Genomic DNA, 6,327 nt, shown 5'->3' with positions numbered 1-6,327 from the left:
GGAATGCCCTCTGGCAAACCTATAGCTATCTGTGGGTGTAGTCCCATTTACCTTCCCACCCGTGGGTTGCTTGCGTGTCTATGTCAATTGTTAGTAGTATGATTTCCATCTCTGCGGGATTGTGTATGTAACGGTTGTTACCTTTAACTCGCATGCCTCTCCCAGCGTCTTTCTCTGCCTCGATCCTTTGGTGCTGGCCTCCCCCTCATTGTATATTGACTTTCCCTTCACCCAAGTTCATACAGGTCGACCCTCTAGTTAATGATTTAGCCTCCCTTCCTCTCCCACCCCTGGTAAACTTCAAAGAACGATTCTTTGTGTGTAACCTTTTTGTGGCTTTCTATAGTACTGGTCTCACACAAGATTTGTCCTTTTGTGATTTCACTTCGCATAATGTCTCCGAGGTTCATCCATGTTAGGAGTTATTTCGCAGATGTAGCCTTATTCTTTAATGTTTCACAGTGTTCCCTTGTGTGTATTTCCCATCATTTGCTAGTATTCCATTGTGTGTATTCATCATAGTTGGGGATTTGTCAGAGATCTGTCTGTAGGTGGGTGGATTTGTTTCTGGGTTCTTAATTCCATCGCTCTATGTGTCTGTCATTGTATCATTTCGGTTGTTTCCATCTCTTTTGCTGTTGTGAATAATTCTGTGAGGAACACGGGTGTGGCCATACATGTCTGCTGATAGTTCTCTATGAAACGTCCCTGGTAGCGGGACTGCTGGATCGTACGGCATTTCTATTTCCATCTTTCTAAGGAAGTACCGCAGTAATTGCACCACTTTAGAGTCCCACCAAGTGTCCGAGGGTTCCGCTGTGTGATACCCCAGGTTTCCACACCCTCGCCCTCATTGGTTGTGTTCTTGGTTTGTGTTTTAACTTGGCTAGGACGAGATGGTATCTCATGGTTGTTTTGATGTGTGTTTTCCTAAGGGCAATTGACTGGGAGCATGATTTCACATGTTGGTCAGCCCCCTGAATGGCTTCTTGGGTGACCTGTCTGTTCTGGTCAGTCCTCTGTCCATTTTAAAAATGGAATTGCTTGTGCATTTGCTGGTGGAATGTTGACATTTCTATCATTTTAATAGTCCCTTGCCTGGGATGTTGTTGCCACATATTTGCCAAAATAGGTTTCCTAAGCTGTAGTTTCTCTTTTTCTTCTGGTGATGCCTTTTGATGCACATAAATATTCCATCTCTAGGAGGTCCCAGTCATCTCATTTGTCTTTTGCTATTTGTGCATTCTTAGGTATGTCTTGTTGGTCTATTTATGCCATATATTAGTCCTTTGTTTGCCACCATTTTATCTTTGATGATCTTTCGAGTTGGAGGTTTTTCATGTAGGCCTTTTATCCATCTCAAGTTAGTTGTCATATGTGGTGAGAAATCGGCTCCTGTTCCATTTTTCTGCAAATGGGTATCCAATTTTGCACATACCAAAATAAATGATCTTTTCCTCATTCAATGGGATGCAATCCTTTGTCAAAGATCTGCCATCTGTCGAACTGTCAAGTCAGTTCTGATTCCGAGCAACCCCAAGTGCAACATAACAAGCACCACCCAATCTCGAGCTAGATAGATTTGCTTCTGGGTTTTTAGTTCATTTCCATTGCTCTGTGTGTCCGTCGTTTCATTGGGTTGTTTTGACTTCTGGAGCTGTGTAGCAGGTTTTGATATCCGGAAATGCGAGGCCTATCATGGTTGTTGTTCTTTAATCGCGCTCTTTCCCTTCCCCTATAAAATTGCCGATTAGCTTTTCCATCGCTTTAAAGAATGATGATGGAAAAAAAAAAAGAATGATGATGGAAAAAAAAAAAGAATGATGATGGAAAAAAAAAAAGAATGATGATGGAATCTGGATCGCGATTGCATTATCTGTGTAAATCGTCTTGGGTAGTGTTGACATTTTAATACTGCGAAGTTTTTCTGTCCGTGCGCGTGGATGGCATACTCTTCCACTAGGTAAGTCTCTGGGTTTCTTGTACTGATGCTTTGTGCTTTTCTCTTTTTAGGTATTTTTGTTTCTCTGGTTAGATTTATTTCGAAGTATGTCATCTTTTTCATGGTTGTTATCAATGGTATTGTTTTCCTAATTTCTTTTTCAGAGTCCTCTTTGTTAGTGTAGGGGAATCGAGGTTGATTTTTGTATGTTGATCTTGTACTTTGTCACTTTGCTGAATCCATCTATTAGTTCCAGTAGCTTTCCTGTTGAGTCGCTGGAATTTTTTTATGTAAAGAATTTTACTTCTTCTTCGCCAATTTGGATGCCTTTTATTTCCCTTTCTTCCCTTATTGCTCTGGCTAGGACTTCCAACACAATATTGAATAGAGTGGTACTAAAGAGCATCTTTGTTTGGTTACTGTTCACAAGGGGAATGTTTTAGTCTCTCTCCATTGAGCATAATGTTGGCTGATAGTTTTGTGTATATGTCCTTAATTATGTTGTGGAATTTCCCTTCGGTTCCGATTTTTCTGGGCCTCTCGATAAGAATGGTTATTGAGTTTTTTCTTTTTTTTTTTTTTTTATATTGAGTTTTTTCAAATGCCTTTTTGGTATCCATTGATATGATCCTATGGTTCTTTTCCTTTATTTACATATGTGGCAGATTGTGTTACTAATTTTCTAATATTGAATTGATATGAATCCCACTTGGTCATGATGTACTTTATGGAGTGGATTCTCTTGGTTAGGATTTTGTTAAGAATTTTGGCGTCAGTGTTCCTGAGGGATATTTATCTACACTTTTCTTTTTCAGCGATGTGTTTCTCTGATTTTCATATCACGATTACACTTGCTTCATAGAATAATTTTGGTAGTATTCCAGTCTTTTCCACATTCTACAATAGTTTGAGTAGAATTGATGTCAGTTATTCTGTGAATGTCTGATAGAATTTGCCAGGAAGCCAACTGGGCCAGGACTTCTTGTTGTGAGTTCTTTTTTTGGACTGTCCATTATCTTATTTTCTTTTAATGAGTCCGTTTAAATTTTCTACCTCCATTTGTGTACGTTTGGGTAGATAGTGTGTTTCTAGAAATGTGTCCATTTCTTCTAGGTTTTCAAATTTGTAGGAGTACAAGTCTTCTAGGATTATATTATTGTTCTTATTTCAGTAGGTTGTGTGGGGACATTGCCCATTTAATTTCTTATTTGTGTCATTTGTGTCTTTTCCTTTGTTAAATTGCCAGTATTTTGTCTATTTTATTAATCCATTCAAAGAATCAATATCTAATCTTGTTGATTCTTTCTTTGGATTTTCTATTTATTTCTGCTCTAATCTTTATAATTTCCTTTCATCGGGTGACTGTTGATAATTTTTGCTGTTCTTTTATAATTATTGGAGATATTGGATTAAGTTGCTGATTTTGGTTGTTTCTTATTTTTGGATATGTGCATTTCTTGCTGCAAATTGTCCTTTGAGCACTGCCTTTTCTGTGTCCCAAAGGTTTTAATATGTTGTATTTTCATTCTCATTTGAGTGAAGGAATTAAAAAATTCCTCAAGTAATCCTCATTATTATTAACTGTTTTATGTGAAGTGGGTGAAGCTTTACAGAACAAATCATCAGTTTCACATTCATCTCCTTCACCGCAATCCGCTCGATTTACTACCCACTTCTTCCCTACTCCTGTCATTTTGCTGTGATTTGTGTGCGTGTTGTTGTCGTTGATGATTTCTTTGTTCAATATATATATTTTTCTATACTGAGTTATTTTTGCTTATGTACTTATTATTTTCTTCATTGTTCAACGTTCACTGAGACCATGGTTTTCTTCTTTGTTATTTTCGTAAGAAGGGTTATGAATGTTCTTTGCAGCAATCCTGAAATTTATTATCTTCCTAATTTTGTTAATGGTCTGTTCTATTTTGATATCATTTTTACTTCCTCGCCATTGGGAAGTTCAGTAACTGCATCAATTTTCCCTCTTACCACTTTGTAATTACCATTGTTCACAAACTGAGATCTTAGGTTCCTGATTCTCACTCTTGTAGATTTATTTTCATTTCGATCCTTCTACATTTGTGATAGGAGTCCTAGTGGAGTAGTGAGTTATGTGTTGGGCTTCTAACCTCAAAGTCAGCAGTTCAAAACCACCAGCTTCTCTGTGGGAGAAAGATGAGGCTTTGTAGTCCCATAAAGAATTATAGTCTTAGAAACTCACAGGGAGTAGTTCTACTCTGTCCTATAGGGGCCCCATGGGTAGCAATCAGCTCGATGGCAGTGAGTTATATTTTGCCTGATTTCTGGGTGAGGTTGTAATGTCATAACCTCTGATGTTGTCTGCTATTATTGATTCTCTGTACAGTGTCTTTTTAAGTTGGGTTCATTTGGTTGGTTGGGGTGTTGCAAGGTATGGCTGAGAGGGAGGGACGCTTCTTATCAAATATGGATAATATGAAAAACACTTTAAATAAGACTCCCCACGGTAGGCTCCTTGTGGAGCGTTACAACTAGGGCCGATTGGGACATGGCGGCTTTTGATGGCCCCGCTAAGCCTCTGCTGTCGCTGAACCCGCAGGAACAGGCCAAGTTTCAGAAGCAGGTGGCGCAGGTCTGCCGGCGCGGCCCAGCAAGAGAAACTCACACCTGGAGTCGTGTATGTGGATCACATACCGCGAGGCCTTTTCGAACCCCAGCTCAAGGCTTATTTCTCCCAGTTTGGTGCTGTTTCAAGACTCAAGTTGTCCAGAAGTAAAAAGACTGGAAATAGCAAAGGCTATGCCTTTGTGGAGTTTGAGTCAGATGATGTTGCCAAGATAGTTGCTGAGACCATGAACAACTACCTTTTTGGTGAAAGACTCTTGAAGTGTGTGATTTTATGCCACCTGAAAAAGTCCATGAAGATCTTTTCAAAGACTGGGATATTCCATTTTCAAAACCGTCCCATCCAGCAGTGAAACAGTACAATAAGAAACGAACACTTCTGGAAAAGCTACGCATGGAGAAGCGATTTAAGAACAAAGAAAAATTGCTCAGGAAGAAGTTAGCTAAAAAAGGGATAGTTTATAGTTTTCCTCTATTGGTTTTGCCGAAAAAGAAAAATCAAAATGTTTCAAACAGTGATCTTCAGAACTCTATGAATAGCCAGGACTCCACGCCAGTGTGTGCACCATCATATTTGGAAAGGCGAAAGTCTGAAGTGGCTGAGTTGAATGACGACGAAGATCATGAAATCATTCTCAAACAGCCTGCAGTTGATGTCAAGGAAGAGATTCAAGAGACGCAACCCCCACCTGCAAAGTCAGGGAGAAAGAGAAAACGGAAAAGCAAACAGTGACTCTGAATGCATTCTGCAGCTTTTGAAAAACGGGCAGTTTTGGTATTAGGTCTGGGGGCAATAAGATGCAGATATTGGCACAATTTTTTAAGGACAAGGACTGTCCAAGTGAACAGATAACTGTTCACCTCCCCTTGCTCAAATACAGGGCTCTGGCCATGGCCTGCTCATGCTGCCTCTTCAGCCCGCTGATTTTGCGTTGTCTTGATATTTCAGAGTTCTCTGTAACTTATATTCAAACAGTGACCAGCAAATAAACTTCCTACCATCATTAAAAAAAAAAAGACTCCCCGCATGTCTATCAATCTCAACCTCTCTGTCAAACTCTATCTCTGTTCTAATGATAAATAATATTCCAGCATCCAGGGATTTGCTGAAACAATTAGCTTGCTTAATTCCTGACGCCGTGCAAAAAAATGCTTTCTGTTACAAGTTTTGAAAAGCTCCACTTCCATTGGCTTAAATACTGATTGGAAGACGTATTGGTTCATATTCTATCCCACACAACATCATATAGATACTTTTTAATATAGGTTCTGTAATTCATGGCAATAGCCACACAGAACTCAACAGACAATGCTCCTGATTAAGAGGTTTGTCAAGGAAGTTAAACAGGTTACAATTCAGGAGGAAATGCTCAGGGTACAGTTGTTCAGTCCGGACATGTTACTTACAAAGTTGGTTTAGGGCTGCCAATAAATGCCCAAAAGGCATACCACTCCACTGTAAGCCTTACCCTAAAGGCATTTAGCTCAAGCTTCCTAGGTCAGTGCATCCAGCTCCCTGAATTAAGTACCCAGGGACACCCTACTGCATAAGCCAGCCTCCTGCCCCAAAGCTCTCAGTTCTACTTGCTCTGTGGGCTGAGAAGTTCATTCTGTCTAATACCCTGACTTCTGCTTCCGCCGCCGCCGCCGCCGCCGCCGCCGCCGCTGCTGCTGCTCTTCTGCCTCCGCTCTGGTGTCAGAGCTGTCTTCTGGATCAATGAAGTTCACTGTGCAGCAGGGATCTTGGGGTCCAGAGGATGCACTCTACTCCTGGCTATTGC

At 40.2% G+C, this 6,327-nt stretch overlaps 1 pseudogene; it reads left to right on the top strand.

The window, feature by feature from the left end:
* The first annotated feature begins 4,433 nt into the window (after positions 1–4,433).
* On the top strand, positions 4,434–5,305 carry LOC142434167 (MKI67 FHA domain-interacting nucleolar phosphoprotein pseudogene; annotated as a pseudogene).
* The last annotated feature ends 1,022 nt before the right edge of the window (positions 5,306–6,327 follow it).

This window comes from Tenrec ecaudatus, chromosome X (genome assembly GCF_050624435.1).
Source record: "Tenrec ecaudatus isolate mTenEca1 chromosome X, mTenEca1.hap1, whole genome shotgun sequence".
In the NCBI taxonomy this organism is placed as follows: domain Eukaryota; kingdom Metazoa; phylum Chordata; class Mammalia; order Afrosoricida; family Tenrecidae; genus Tenrec; species Tenrec ecaudatus.
Note: the sequence above shows the minus strand (reverse complement) of the source record. Positions and strands in the feature narration are given on the sequence as shown.